At 43.9% G+C, this 15,571-nt stretch overlaps 1 protein-coding gene and 1 pseudogene across 8 annotated transcripts in view; one reads left to right on the top strand and one right to left on the bottom strand.

The window, feature by feature from the left end:
* APBB2 (amyloid beta precursor protein binding family B member 2) overlaps positions 1-15,571 on the bottom strand; it is a 478,208-nt gene that overhangs the window by 93,766 nt on the left and 368,871 nt on the right. For 2 of the 8 annotated variants that reach the window (XM_040335056.1, XM_040335055.1), the window contains exon 1: positions 5,280-5,397. The exons of the other annotated variants lie outside the window; for them this stretch is intronic. The gene's annotated coding sequence lies outside the window, so the exon portion shown is untranslated. Of the gene's footprint in view, positions 1-5,279; positions 5,398-15,571 lie in introns of those variants that run through there. 8 annotated transcript variants of the gene reach the window in all.
* LOC120925186 lies at positions 13,625-13,735 on the top strand (annotated as a pseudogene).

Genomic DNA, 15,571 nt, shown 5'->3' with positions numbered 1-15,571 from the left:
ATTTATGGCCGGCTTAACTTTGACCGAAGACAATAGGGAATAACCTCCACCCAAAGCCATCTTTACCTTTTCCATTTAATACTTTCTAAAGAAAGGTAGGCAGCAGCACACATGGCACTGTCACATGTACTGTTTATCACAATCAGTATTCTAGTATTCTGGAAGATCTGTACTGACAGAAATATACATGTAGCCATTGCAGACCTCCTCCTGAAAATACCTGGCTGTCGTCTAATCCAGTATGTATGACTTGGACACCAACTAAGAATGTACAGCTGTTTTCTTTACTTTAGCAGGAGATGAGTCACCTGTGTACTGAGGGGGGCTTGGAAGTGACATAAAAACCTTAAAGTAGAAGTTCACCCTAAGGGCTCATTTACACTTGCTTCGGCTTCAACACACATTAACGGTTTGTTTACACTAGCTTCAAAACAAGGCTTCTGACACACTTTGTTCAAGCTTTCTCACTTTGTTAAAGCTTCTGTCACTAAATAAAATTGTTAGTTTACAGTCCTGTTTACACCTTGCTTTTGCTTTGCTTCAAAAATGATACACCATGTAGCTTTAGTGGTGCTTCAAAGGGTCTTCAAAGCCTCCATAGAAGTCTATAACAAAGCTCGCTTGAAGCCCCACTGAAGCCTCACAAAGCCCCATCGAATCACCACTAAAGTTCCCCTGAAGTCCTATCGAAGCCCCGCCGAAGCCTCATCGAGGCACAAAACAAATGCAAGGTGTAAAAAGGACTGTAAGCTAACCATTTTATTTAGTGACATGAGCTTTGACTGGCGTTCAGAGAGCTTTAACAAAGCCTGTCCAAAGCCTTGTTTTGAAGCAAGTGTAAATTAGTCCTAACACTAAAAACTGTAAATCTACAGGTAACCATGATCTAAGACAAACCTATCTATACCTTCTGTAAAGAAGAAATCACTATACATACCTTTTTTGAAGCCACTCTGGTCTGGTCCCATGCTGAGCTGTCAGCGGAGGTTTCACTGTGGAGGCGGGTGCAGAAGAGGCAAGCAACAACGGAAGGCTGTCTCCTCTGCAGAGTTTTTGCCATTTGAGACCTGACCGAAGTGGCTACAAAAAAGGTATGTATAGCGATTTCTTCTTTATAAGGCTAGATAGGTTAGTCTTAGATCGTGGATACCTGTAGATTTTGAGATTTTAGTGTTAGGGTGAACTTACACTTTAAGTCTATACCAGCCGTCACTAAATGGCGGCCCGCGGTCCGAGTCCGGACCGAGTGCCGCTTCTGCCCGGACCGCCAGTATAATCATTAATGTCCGCAGCTGTTTGTTTGCTGGGACTGAGAGTTTCCCCCAGTGACGCTACGTGTGTGCGTGCGTGCGCCGGCTCCCCGCTCCTCACCTCAGGTCTGAGATGAAAAGCTTGCATAGCCGCAAGTAGGGGCGTGACATCACGTGTGCGACCCGCCCCCCTGCTGCTTGCGATTCCCGGTGTTCTGACAAGACAATTGATCCTGACTCTTCTTGCTAGTAGGGGCGTGACGTCACGGGTGCGACCCGCCCCCTGCTACTCGCGGTTCCCGGGTCCTGTCTCCTTATCTTGCAGCTTCTGCCCCTTCTGTTGTGCCCTCATTCAAGGTATGTGGGCCACATGTTAGCTGGTATTTACTGCTGGGCATATTTTTTTTATGTTAAGGGGCGCTCTGATGGACAATTTTTTTTTTTAAAGGGGCACTCTGATGGACAAATTTTATTTTAAGGGGCACACTGAAGGGTATATTTTTAATGTGCACACTGATAGGCATATTTTGTTAAGGGGCACACCGATGGACACATTTTGTTGTGCCCATTAGAGTGTCCCTTAACATAAAATGTGCCCACCAGTGTGCACATTAAAAATATACCCATTAGCATGCCCCTTAAAATAAAATGTGCCCATCAGAGTGCCCCTTAAAATAACAGGTGCCCATCAGCGTGACCCTTATTTTATGTTAAGGGTCACGCTGATGGGCATATTTTATGAGCAACACTGATGGGCACATTTTGAATTAAGGGGCACGTTTTGTTGTGCCCATCAGAGTGCTCCTAATACAAAATGTGTCCATCAGGGTGCCCCTTAACATAAAATGTGCCCATTAGCGTTTCCCTTAACATAAAATGTGCCTATCAGGGTGACCCTTATTTTATGTTAAGGGGGACTCTGATGGGGCATCTGATGTAAGGAGGCATTCTGACGGGAATGCCTGATGTAAATTAGCACCGTGATGGGGATCCCTGATGTAAAGGGGCACTGTGATGGGGACACCTGATGTAAAGGGGCACTGTGATGGGGACCCCTGATGTAATGGGGCACTGTGATGGGGACGCCTGATGTAAAGGGGCACTGTGATGGGGACGCCTGATGTAAAGGGGCACTGTGATGGGGACGCCTGATGTAATGGGGCACCGTGATGGGGACGCCTGATGTAATGGGGCACCGTGATGGGGACGCCTGATGTAAAGGGGCACCGTGATGGGGACAAATGGGGACTTGAGTTTCGGACCTCGACCCAAAAAAATTTTTAGTGACCGGACCTCCTTGAATTTTAATTCAAGACCCCTGGTCTATACCAATGAGGAAAAAAAAGGGTATGAGAAAGACATTTATTATCTCATATATCCTAACCATCAGTGTTGGTTTTTGTATAAATCTTAATTCGTAGGCTTCATTCACACTTGGCGGACTCCGTCTCTACGGAGTCCGCCTGCTCCTGTCGGCTCAGTGGGAGATCAGTCCGCAGATCTCCGCTGAGCCGACGGATGACAAGCTCCTCTCTGCTCACTGAGCGGGAGGGGCTTGTCGGGCACCGCTGTGTCCCTATGGAGCGATCTGATGAAAACGGACATCATGTCCGTTTTCATCAGATCTTACCCGATCCGATCGGACGGATGGGGACGTGGCCCCCATACATCTGTTTTTAGCGGGTCGGATGTCAGCTGACATCCGACGCTCCATAGCGATGCATGGAGCGGCCGTTCAGGTCCGCCGACAGACGGACCCGAACGGCCAAGTGTGAATGACGCCTTATTCTAGTACTATTCCATTTTAGTATGTACAGTCTATAGTATCTATTTTAACACCATTATATACAGGTAGTTACTAGAATGTGACGTAGCAGTAAGTCATGTGAGTATAGATTGCTACAAAGAGCATCTAGAACACAGACATTGACAGCCTGTTATCATTCATTGCTTGATGATCTACAAGTCTTGGTATGGCCTGGCATTTGCTAAATGGATGGGGATGCTGAAACCTGTCATTCTTGAACAGCTGGACTGAAGCAGGACGCCCATATGTGATCTTCAGTAAGCAACTGACACAAACAATAATTTGACCTGTGCAGGTTTAAGTCCTAAGGAAACTGAAATCTTCTTTATCTGATGTGGAGAACTGTTTGATTCAGTCTGTGAAATATTTGGCTCTTCGCATCAGGTTTCCAAAGTAATGCTTTCATTCTGCACAAAGCCTTGGCTTCATTTTAAAGCAAGCGCTTAGCAACAACATCCTTCTCTAAGAAATTAGGAATTTCCCATGACAAAGGGCCTGCAGAACGTGGTGTACAAGCTATTACATGTGGTAAGAACTACCCTAAATTAGGAGAAATAAGGAAAGGAATACACATCAGACTAAGATCTCACATTTCTTAGTATAATGTTCCATAATCATCTAAGTTTAAGGCCTTGTTCACACCATAGTGCAGAAACTTAGTTTTTCTGCACACGTTCTGCAAGGGCACAAAAAGTCTTTCTCTCTATGTGTCCTGTTCACACCACAATGTGCAGATTTTTTCTGCGCAGGAAAGCTGCAATGTGTATGCAGTTTTCTGCACAGGAAAACAACTGACATAACATCAACATTGGTGTGAACAGAACACATAACTGACACGAAAAATGAAAACCTGATGTCAACGTACATGAAAACTGATAGAAACTGATGTCTCTGCAAGTGAAATCTGTGCGTTTTTCCCTTCAGATCCCAACAATTTTCATACACGTATGGTGTGAACAAGCCCTAAAATTTGTAGAGGCACATTTTTAGGAGTAATTCTGCTCATTCAAGGAAAACTTGTGAAGGAAGCAGCATAACCAGCTCCTAAATCTTAGTGAGTAAACTTTTCAGCGTGATGGGTAATTTATCATGACTACTTGTCAATGGTTTCACTTTGCAGGAAACAAATATTCCATTGATTGTGTATAGTCCAACTGTAGTAGTGCATTGTGTTTGGCGTTAACAGTAATATCATTGCATTGCATTCTTTTATTACCTTAGCATAAACTTACGAACAAATACATTTTATATCAATACATTTTAATCAGAATAATTGACCTTATTTGATTTGAATTGAACTCAGATGATCCATACATTTTTTTGTTAAAAATTCTATTTGCAATTACTGAAAAAATTATGATTGTTTCCAATAAATCTTTATTCAATTTCTTTCAGCATGCTAACACAAGGAAAAAAAAGGTTTGTGAAATACCATACAAGCTACAACCCGATGATGAGGCCACTAATCAAAAAGTTACCAACCTGTTCAAACGATACCTTCTTGATTAACTATATAATACCCATGTATGATAAAGCTATAATAATAATTTTAAATAATTATGATTGGATTAAAACTAGTGTGAGCGCCTTTGGATTATAAGCACAGTAAACTTCCTGTCATAGCCAGATGTTATAACGTATAAGATTATAAAGCTTCTTTACATAATACTCTCAGACTTAAACGTATAATCTGTGCAAAACTGATACAAAGCACAAAAATATAACGAGCAGATTCAGACACTTTTAGTCCATACGTTAGGCCACACAGGCTAATTTAATAGACAAGACATGCAGCACTGCTGTACAGCTTTTCATAGCTATCAGATTTTACCTTTTGTCACTTTAGTGCAGTGACACCAATTCAAGATAAGCTGTTGCCATGGGTTGATGCACTCTGGATGGAGCTGTTTGCATCATTAAATAAAAGCCACAGGGCTATATGTAGCACTACTGCACACATTGTGCAAGTTCCACTACCCGCCTTTAACGGTTATATCCCAAAGTGCCATTGTTCCAGTTAACATCACGCCGACATCGCCAAGGTTACACACAATAAATTTATCAAAGACTTACTGCCCTGTCAAAACCCCAACAAATTAGTCTTTCTGCAATTTCCACGACTGGCGAGACTTGGTACTCCTGGACACATGCAGCGGAGATAATGAAGAACGAAAGCTCTTTGTGAGGCAGAAAATGAAGGTTTTAGTCATGTAATAACAAACCTGTGATTAGAAACAGCAGCAGGTCATGAAGAAGACAGGGAGAGAGCGGAGAAATCAGAAGGTACACATGCAGCATTTCCAGTCCTTCGTCAAGAATTGTGAGAAGCTACTGCTGCGAGTCCCGCCCCCCCCACACCAAAAATACTCCCAGCCCTCCTTCCATCGTGCCTCTCTGAAGGTTAATGCATTTCTAACACAAATTCACTTGTACGGATTGTATTGTACACAGAGCATGGGGAGAAGCTGACAGGATCCAGAAGACATTTGAACAAGAGATGTTAATGACTGCTAATTGTTGTCACCTATATCGACTGGTCCCATGTAATTAGCAAACAGCCCCTGGAGACAATAGCAAACTATGCACGTGAATGTCTTACTTAAAATATAAAATATTCATTGCAAGCTAATGATGAATTGTTCCAATAGCAATAAGCAGTATATATGTTAATTAGGACATAACAAGCATCCATGTTGAGGAATGAGCACACAAAATGTCATATAAGCTTCATTATTTTAATGTAATTTCAAAAACTGGATTTTTGTACTTACCATTAAACCAATTTCTTGGAGGTCACTGACAGACACGTTGGTTATACTGCTACAGGAGGTTATGGACACTGGCAAACAAAACTGACAAGCCTATCACAACCCCCCACCCCACTCCCAGAATGTCTTTTGTAGAAAAGCAAAACTGGGAGCAGAATTATAGATGCAAATGGGTGAGACCTGTCTCTCCTAATGAGGTCCAAGAGATGGATTTTACGGTACGTATAAAAGTCAATTTTTCTTTTTTTTATTGAATAGGACGCAGGATTCAGAGACCACTGAGACATAGCAGTCGAAATGAGGGGTAGGCAACAGCAACAAATACGGACCCACAAAAGAACAACAAAACTTGGAGCTGCCTTCAGCTCAAACAGCTTCCTGAAGGACCGTTTAGGGACCATTAGTGATGACAAAGACAGACATGAATAGTACATACAACACCCAGACAATGAAGGTGATCTGCTTCTAATGCACTGCAGTCAGACAGGGATGGAAAAACAATGCCATGGTTGAGGTGAAATATGGAAACCACCTTAGAAAGGACACATACTCTAGGCCTCAACACCACCTCATCCTTAGGTAAGACCAAAAAATTGTTCTTTACAGGATAAAGCCACCAACTTAGACACACACCCCGCAGAGGTGATGGTGACATGGAAATATCCTTGTGAGTAAGGTTTAAAAGGAGGTTTTTGAAATGATGAGAGAAAGAAAACTCAGATTCCAAATTAACAAGTGAATGCACACAGGGAGCTACAAGGGGATACCCTAAACCAGCCCTCAAAATTTACACTCGCCTGCTCGCATTTTTTGAGTAAATTTTGAGGGCTGGCGAGTGTGGGCTGCCTGGGATCAGGAGAGGAGAGCAAGGAGAGGAGATTCGCCGCTGCCACCGCCGGCACCATCATCTGGTTGTTCAGAGTGCGGGGAACATAACAGTTTTCAATTCAATAGCTGTGTTCCCCACCGCGTGCGTCATATACTGCCCCTCCCCCTTATCCTGGCACTTTGATAGACAGATCACCCATCCCAGCATTGGATAGGTGATCTGTCTATCAAAGTTTCCCGGACAAGGGGGGAGGGGCTGTATATGATGCACGCGGCGGGGAACACAGCTATTGAATTGAAAGCTGTTATGTTCCCCGCGGTTTAAACAACCAGGCAGCGGCGGTGGCTCCGGATCCTCTCCTACCCAGCACAGGTAGGCTGCAATTGTGGGGGGAACTCTGGCTGCAATTGTGGGGGGAACTCTGGCTGCAATTGTGGGGGGGAACTCTGGCTGCAATTGTGGGGGGGACATTTTGCTGCATTGGTGACATTTTGCTCCACTGGGGACACATGCTACATTAGTAGACATGGGCAGGCTGCATTTTTGGGCACAGATAAAGTTGTTGTTAATATTTATTTTTATAACTTCTGCATAAAACATTTAAGTGTCATTTCATGAGATTTATGAGGGCGTGTCTAGGGGTGGGATTAGGGGGCGGGACATGGTAGGGGTTGGGCGGGGCAACTGGTGGCGAGTACGCCTTGAGGCCTGGCTAGTAGCTCAGGACTTTACAATTTGAGATCTGCCCTAAACAATGGTCTTATTCAAACTAGTGTAGTGAACTAGTTTAGAGATCTGCAAACTGTTGCCTGATTACTGAAAGGTGAGGATTTGTCCCAAGGAGAAATTACTGGGATGAAAGTTGCTTTCCTTGCACCAAGAAATATAGAATTTCCATGTGTGATGGTAGACCTCGAGGGAAGTAAACTTTCTGTCTTTAATTATATTGACAAACACCAGTCTAGGGGATACCCCTGTCCCTTAAGCTTTGGGCTTTATTAGCCATGCCATTAATGCCAGAAACCATGGTTAGGATAATAATGGGTCCTTTAGACAGGAGCCCACAGAGTATCTGCCAGAAATCTGTTCAGGTCAAAGTACTATGGGGCAGATCCACAGAGATCTGCACCCGCGCAGCGTATCAGAGATACGCTACACCGCCGTACCTTACCTGGCGGAATTTCGAATCCTGAAAGATTTTGCGCCGTAAGTTACGGCGGCGTTATGTATCTCTGGCGGCGGAAATTCAAATCGGCGATTAGGGGGCGGGTTTCATTTAAATGAAGCGCGTCCGCGCGCCGAATGAACTGCGCATGCATCGTTCTGAAATTTCCTGCCGTGCATTGCGCTAAATGACGTTGCTAGGATGTCATTTTTTTTACTTAGACGTGAGTTACGTCCATCCTTATTCACGGACGACTTACGCAAAAAAAAAAAAGAATTAAAAAAAATTCAAATTAAAAGCGGGAACGACGGCCATACTTAACATGGCAAGTCTACCTATACGCCGCAAAATACCAGCTTTAACTATACGCCGGGAAAAAACCGACTACAGACGACGTAAGAGAATGCGACGGCCGCGCGTACGTTCGTGGATCAACGGAAATAGCTAATTTGCATACCCAATGCGGAAAACAACGAGAACTCCACCCAGTGGGCGCCAAAGTATTGCATCTACGATCCGAAGGTGTACGAAGCCGTACGCCTGTCGGATCGAACCCAGATGCCGTTGTATCTTGGTTTGAGGATTCAAACTAAAGATACGACGCAGGTAATTTGAAAGTACGCCGGCGTATCAGTAGATACGCCGGCTTACTCGCTCTGAGGATCTGGCCCTAGATCTAGATCAGATCAATCTGGAGATATCAGCAACACCAGAATGCCCTCCATCCAAATCCTACAGAGAAGCCGAGAAAGGGGTTTCTGGGAAGAAAATATCTAGATTAGGTTGTACTGATCTCATGGATCCCATGGATCCATCACAACATCTTCTCTCCCAGGGGATCTCTGTACCTGCAGTCAAACCTGTCCAGTTTGTTGTTGAACCTGGACACCAGGAGGATCACATCTAGCAACCCCCACCTGTGACACAGATCCTGGAACACTTCCAGCTATAAAGACCACTTTCCCATATCCAGGCGCTGCCGGATAATAAAGTCTGTCTGTCAATTGTTCATGCTTGGAATATAAACACACAAGGTCAGCACATTAAGTTCCACCCAGACAAAATCAGTTTTACTTCTCTGGTTGTGGGAAGACTTCTGCTACAGCTGTGGCATTGTCTGACTGGATCCCGATGAAATGGGATGGAACTGCCTCAAATGAGGCTACCATCAGCCCCGGGGCTTTCATGTAGAAATAAAGAGTTGGGTAACTCTTATGCCGTGTACACACGATCATTTTTCAGCATGTCGAAAAAACAATGTTTTCCCAACTTCATCATTAAAACGATGTTGCCTACACACCATGGTTTTTAAAAAATGATCTAGCAAAGCGCGGTGACGTAAAACACGTACGACGGCACTATAAAGGGGAAGTTCCATTCGCCTTTGGGCTGCTTTAGCTGATTCCGTGTTAGTAAAAGACGAATCGTGCTTTTTTGTCTGTTACAGCGTGATGAATGTGCTTACTCCATTATGAATGGTAGTTTTACCAGAACGAGCGCTCCCGTCTCATAACTTGCTTCTGAGCATGCGTGGGTTTTTTACGTTGTTTTAGCCCACATCAGATTGCTAGTACATGATCTCATCCCGAGCTCTTGAGTTTTTTATGCTCATCTCGCTGAGTTGAATAAAAAAAGCATATATAGGTAGATTCAGAAAGAGTTAGGCCGGCTTATCTACAGATAAGCCGGCCTAACTCAGAATCTACGCCGCCGTATGTTTAAGCGTATGCTCAAACAGAGATACGCTTAAACAAAGCTAAGATAGGACGGCTTGCGCCGTTCTATCTTAGCTTGCAATTTTTCTGGTGGCCGCTAGATGGCGCTTCCATTGCGGCCGGCGTAGATTATGTAAATGAGGGGATACGCCGATTCACAAACGTACGCCAGGCCGACGCAGTCAAATTACGTTGTTTCCGTAAGAGATAGGCCGCGTAAAGTTAGTGCTAGGCTCTAGTGGAATAGTAATGTTAAGTATGGCCGCCGTTCCCGCCACTAAAAAATTCTAAATTTTTACGTCGTTTGCGCAAGTCGTCCGCGAATCGGGATTTACGTTGTTTACGTCCACGTCGAAATCAATAGGCCCGTACTTAGCCGCAATGCGCACTGGGAAATGTAGTCGCCCTGCACATGCGCAGTGACAAAAAACGTCAAAAACTTGAGGTCAAGCCTCATTTCCATACAACACGCCCCCCTCCAAGTCATTTGAATTAGGCGCCCTTACGCACGCTCGCTTAAGGCTACGCGGCCGTAGATTAGCAGGTAAGAAGATTGAAAATCAATACTAGCCTAGCTAATTTACGGCGGCGTAGCCTAAACAGGCTAGGCTACGCCGCCCTAAAGTTACACCCATGTACCTGAATCTACCTAATAGTGTGTACTAGGTTTTAGACAACAGAACATATGCTGACTGCTCTCTCAACATGAGGTTGTCCAGTTATACCACAATGGGTATACTCTGGGAGCATAGCAAGGATAGTACAGGGACCAGAACCTTGGTGAACACTCGAGTTGCAGATGATAGGCAGAGCCACAACCTGAAAGTGCTGGAGACTCACAGCAAAGCAAAGAAAGAGTTGATATGCTGGACCATTTTGAACATATAAATATGTCTTTGAGGCCCACAGAGAACAGAAGGTCTTCTTGATGGAGAAAGGCTACAAAAGACTTTGGGAATTTTTAGACCCAAAAAAAGGAAATTTTGGCACAGATCCACAAAGAATTTACGGAGGCGTATCTATTGATACGCCGCGTAAGTTCTACGATGCACCGTCGTATCTTTGTTTTGTATCCACAAAACAAGATACGCCTGAATGTGGACTAGATTCGACTGACGTACGTCTTAGTACGCCGTCGGATCTTAGGTGCATATTTACGCTGGCCACTAGGTGGCGCTTCCGTTGATTTCCGTGTAGAGTATGCAAATTGCTAGATACGCTGATTCTCAAACGTACGTCCGCCTGGCGCATTTTTTCAGCGTAATGTTACCCCTGCCTCTATGAGGCGTACGCAATGTTAGGTATGGATGTCGGGACAGCGTCGAATTTTCCGTTGTTTACGTCGTTTGCGTAAAATGTTCGCGAATAGGGCTTTGCGTAAATTACGTTCACGTCGGAAGCAATGACTATTTGCGACGTGATTTCGAGCATGCGCACTGGGATACCCCCACGGACGGCGCATGCGCCGTTAATAAAAACGTCATTTCCGTGGGGTCAAGATGAATTAACATAAAACACGCCCACATCTTAGGCATTTGAATTTCACGCCCTTACGCCAACACATTTACACTACGCCGCAGTAACTTACTGCGCAAATTCTTTGTGTATAAGGAACCTCCGCTCTAAGTTATGGTGGCGTAGTGTATCTGAGATACGCTACGCCGGCCTATATATGCGCCGAGGTACGTGGATCTGGCCCTTAGTGCCTTTAGATTCAAAATAAGATGGATGCCCCCTTTTATTCAAAGAATAACCCCTGGATCCAGAAGACCTTCAAGGTTATCTGCTAATCAGAGCAGAACTCTAGGTTTTAGTCCCAGGAAACCACCTCCTGTACCCAGACACCTGAGATGCTGTCTGTCCAGGTGTCAACTAATTGGGTACTTGGTTTGGATATGGCTATTGAGGTTGAGGCCTGAGAGTAACAAAAGGAATTCTTCTTGAACTCTAAAGGGGAGCTTTTCTTAAAAAAAGACTCCCTAAATTGGCATAATGCCTACTACAAGATCCCAGAAAGGTAACAAAACAGCAATAGTAGAAACTGCAGGCTCCTCAAGGGCCACTATCATCTGTTAAGGATTTATGAGACTAAGCATCAGACAAAGCCTCTGTGGTAGAAAACCATTCTGCTCGGAAAGGCGTGGAGGTATGTTTATGGTCACTGTGGTCAGTGTCAGCAATCAAAGTTGCAATTTGGCCCGTAAAATCCTGCATAACTGCAGTGAATTCTTCTTAGGATAGAACTTGAGGAGTGAAGCAAAGGAAGACTCAAAGGGCTCAAGCAGAGGACAACATTCTAGACTGTCATGTCAGGTCCCTGAGTAGGTGCACTGCAGGCAGCACTGGAGCCGTTAGTGGATAGTAAACTGGAGGGTCCCATTACAGGGGGACTGCTCCCTGTGTGTTTGAAATGTGACATGTTGAGTTGACAACGAAACTTAAGATACAAGGCTAGGCCTTGAATATTCATGGACTGGCTGTTGGTAGCAGGAGAAGATCAGATGGCCAGAGGTGAAGATCCAAGTGTCACTTGTGATAAAGAACAGCATATATTGTATAAAACAGAAGCATGTCAAAATACTCACTTTAAATGCACCTCATGTACTGCATTTTCAAGGTGAGCTTAGTCCATATCCCCTCACTCCTTCTAAGTTAACTACTTTAAATGCCTGGAATGCAGGTCTTGGTTTAGAAACTCAGAAACTCACGCTCCCCTTTGGAACAACCTGACCCTTCATCATTTTTATGCATGACCAGATCCCCAGGCCTGAGCCAAATACCGGATTAAATCCCTCTACCAAATTTTGGCAAATGGAGAGTTGAAGCCCTTTACTGGCTTCCGCTCCTATTCTAATGTACCCTCCCACTTATAGACCACTGCAGGTTGCTCACACCTTAAAAGCCCAATTTCCTACTCCTCTTCTACAGTTGGCCTGCTCACACCTTAAACCTCTACTGCGGATGGATTTGCTAACTAAACTAGCTTACACGTTATATACACATCTCCTTATTGTTGCTCTTGCAGATCTGTCCTCCCTTTAACAAAAATGTATGTTGGTTATACCAGACTTAGATGATGAGGATCGGTCTGATATGTGGTAAACCACTGGTTTCCATCGGAGACCAAATTATACAATTTAAGATTACACACAGAGCCTATTACACCTCCATAAATTTCATACAGTCAATTCATCTCTCTCTCCAGCCTGCTGGAGGTGTGATCATACAATAGGGGATTACTTTCATATTTTTAGGACATGTCTGGTTATTGCAAATTATTGGAAGTCAGTGGTTGACATTATTGGCTTTCTAGCTCAAGTCTCACTTACCCCTTCTCCTTGCATTTGCTTGTTGGGACTGGTAGATGGCCCACTACGATTTTTTTTTATTTGGACTACTCCTGTTCTATGCTAGGAAAGAGCTTACACTTAATTGAAAAAAAAAAACCTTCCCTACTATTGCCTATTGGAAAAAAATGGTTAATAATGCTTTGCCACTTTCCAGAGACACCTATTCACACAGAGACTATGCTCATAATTTTCACAAGGTATGGCTAGATGATGTAGTCACAGCATTCATTTCTCTTTGCTAATTAATGTGACTTGGGGGTAGAATTGATTTGAAGCATATGAACTTTCTATTATCCTCTATAGAGGGGATTCTTATTGGGTAATCATTCTTTTAGGATACAGTATTTTAACACAAGCCAACACACTTCTATTTATATATATATATATGTTGTTTTTCGATTTCTGTACTTTGGCCTCTTTTTGGGCTAGCCTGCTCCTGCATGTGATGGGCTGCCCACCCTTTTCCTTTTTTTGTCCTTGCATGTGTCAAAAACCTAATAAAAAGTTTTGGGGAAATAAAAAACAAACTCTGAGGCAGGCTTAAATGTAATAGGTAGCAGTGAGATACTTAGTATTTACATCTATGTGAGGAGCAACAGCAAGGAGCCTCCTGAGCATGTGTGTGGAGATCCCTCTCCTCAGGTCACACATTTACTGACAGGCTTGGAGGTGGATTGGGAGAGTGAATAAAGGAAGACCTAAACAGATAGGATTAGCTTATTGCATATTTCTTAATGCTTAAAGCTTCTCGGCCTTTTGGCTAAGATCAAGTGTAGTATCTGTTCTTATCAGTTGCCAGAGGAGGCGCTGTAGCTTATTCCAAGTGTGGGGAGGGCGCAGACAAATCCAATGGTGTAATTGCACCTGGACGGTCTCGGCAGTGTCAGCATCTGGACACACATAGTCGACGTCAGCGGGGCAGAGTCCGAGCCGACCTGAAGAGTGTTCCTGGTGAGGATGGGTGGCTGCACTGGGTCTGGTCTTTTTGCAGAGTCTTAGTCTTAGCCTTCTGGCTGGCCGGTGTAAGTGCTGTCCCTGTCAGCGATCTGGTAGGAGGAGCTGGTACTGCCCTGGAAGATGAGACGGGGTAAGACCATGCAAATCCGCTGGGTTGATGGGGGCCTGAAAGGGTTCGTACTAGTGGAGGCTGCTATCTGGAGGGCAGAAAACCTTGAAGGGCTCTCGATCTGGCAGGGGTGGAGGGCTGCACTGGCCGGTCTGGGGGTTGGATTTGGGACTTTAAAAAGCCTATGGTGCATGTGCCCCTGGAGTGGCAGTCTAGGAGTACCGGAATAATCACTGTGAGTGAGGGTCACTTTGATTTGACGGTACCATGGTCACTGCACCAATACATGCTTTTTTTAAGCACCTGCTGCCTGGGCCTGGCCTTTTGGCTAGGACCAGAGGAATTTTTTATTCCTGGCCGGAGGGCCTGGCCATTGTATTGCACAATGGCCACTCCTTCACTCTCCTCTCCACTATCCCTTTCCCCCACTTTATTTAATTTATTGCCTTTGTTTGTCACGTTTTTGTATTTTTATGTTTGGTTCACGTTTTTGCACAGTGTGATGAGTCCAGGGTACTGGTCCCAGGGCCTGTCCTGAAAGTCTTGGGAGGGGGTGAACATGGCCTTCTGGCTTAGTTTGCCCTCTCACTTGGCCGGGTCTGTTTCGGCAGACCCTCCAGAGAAAGGGGTCTGTCTGGCTTCGGCTGGACAGACCTACAGTGTAAGTACCTTGTTCCCTGTCAGGAGCCTAACACCCCGGGGGATTCAGGGCAGGGTGAAGTTTTTTGAGTGTGTTACACACACCATGGGCTTTCAATAAAAAAAAAAATGCTTAAAGCCCAACTCTAAAACTTTCCGATTTGGATAGTGCATGGAAGGGTTAGAGCCAGCTTTTACTGTTCCCTTATTGGGGGAAATTTGCCCTAATTTCCTGTCTTAACAGGATATAAAAGGAAAACAGGGACACAGACAAAACACAAAACACAAAAATGTTTAGAAGAGTGAGGAATGGTTAGAATTTCTAGCAATGTTTTTATTATGGTCTGTGCCTTCTAGTCCCAGTGATTATTGAACTGCCCATTAGTTATACTGGAATCACAGGGATAGGAGGTAAATCAAAATCTCTGCAAAGGGTTCACCAATAGTAAAATAATAGTAGTTTTTAATTCCTGCCAAACCTATCAAAATGTAAAAAGAAACTGTATTGACTTAGGCTTTAATTTTGAGTTAGGACAAGAGGTAGCTTTAAGGAATTGGTTGGAGGAATCATACAGCTTCAAATAACCTATATAACACTTTACTGTTGTGTGCTTCAAAGCCAGTTGGTTAGTATCCTCTTAGGATCCATAAAACAATGCAGTTAATGAGAGTCGATAGAATTACTAGTAACTTTATTGCCCTGCATAATATGCTGGATCCCCATATATTAAAATATCATTAGCGTGAACTCATAAACTGAGAGCAGAAGCTGGAATAGTTTCAGATTAGCATGGTATGTTGAAAAAACGATATTCTTCCTACTAAGACAGATACAATAGATAATGTAATACAATGATTGCAATAGCAAAAAATGAATGCTCTAAAATATATGTATATTTGGGAAGAATACAAAAACATAACAAGATTTTGAGGTTTACTAGAAAAAAACAACCCAATGTTTGTTAACAGTGTAGCGCCTGTG

This window comes from Rana temporaria, chromosome 1 (assembly GCF_905171775.1).
Source record: "Rana temporaria chromosome 1, aRanTem1.1, whole genome shotgun sequence".
In the NCBI taxonomy this organism is placed as follows: Eukaryota; Metazoa; Chordata; class Amphibia; order Anura; family Ranidae; genus Rana; species Rana temporaria.
Note: the sequence above shows the minus strand (reverse complement) of the source record. Positions and strands in the feature narration are given on the sequence as shown.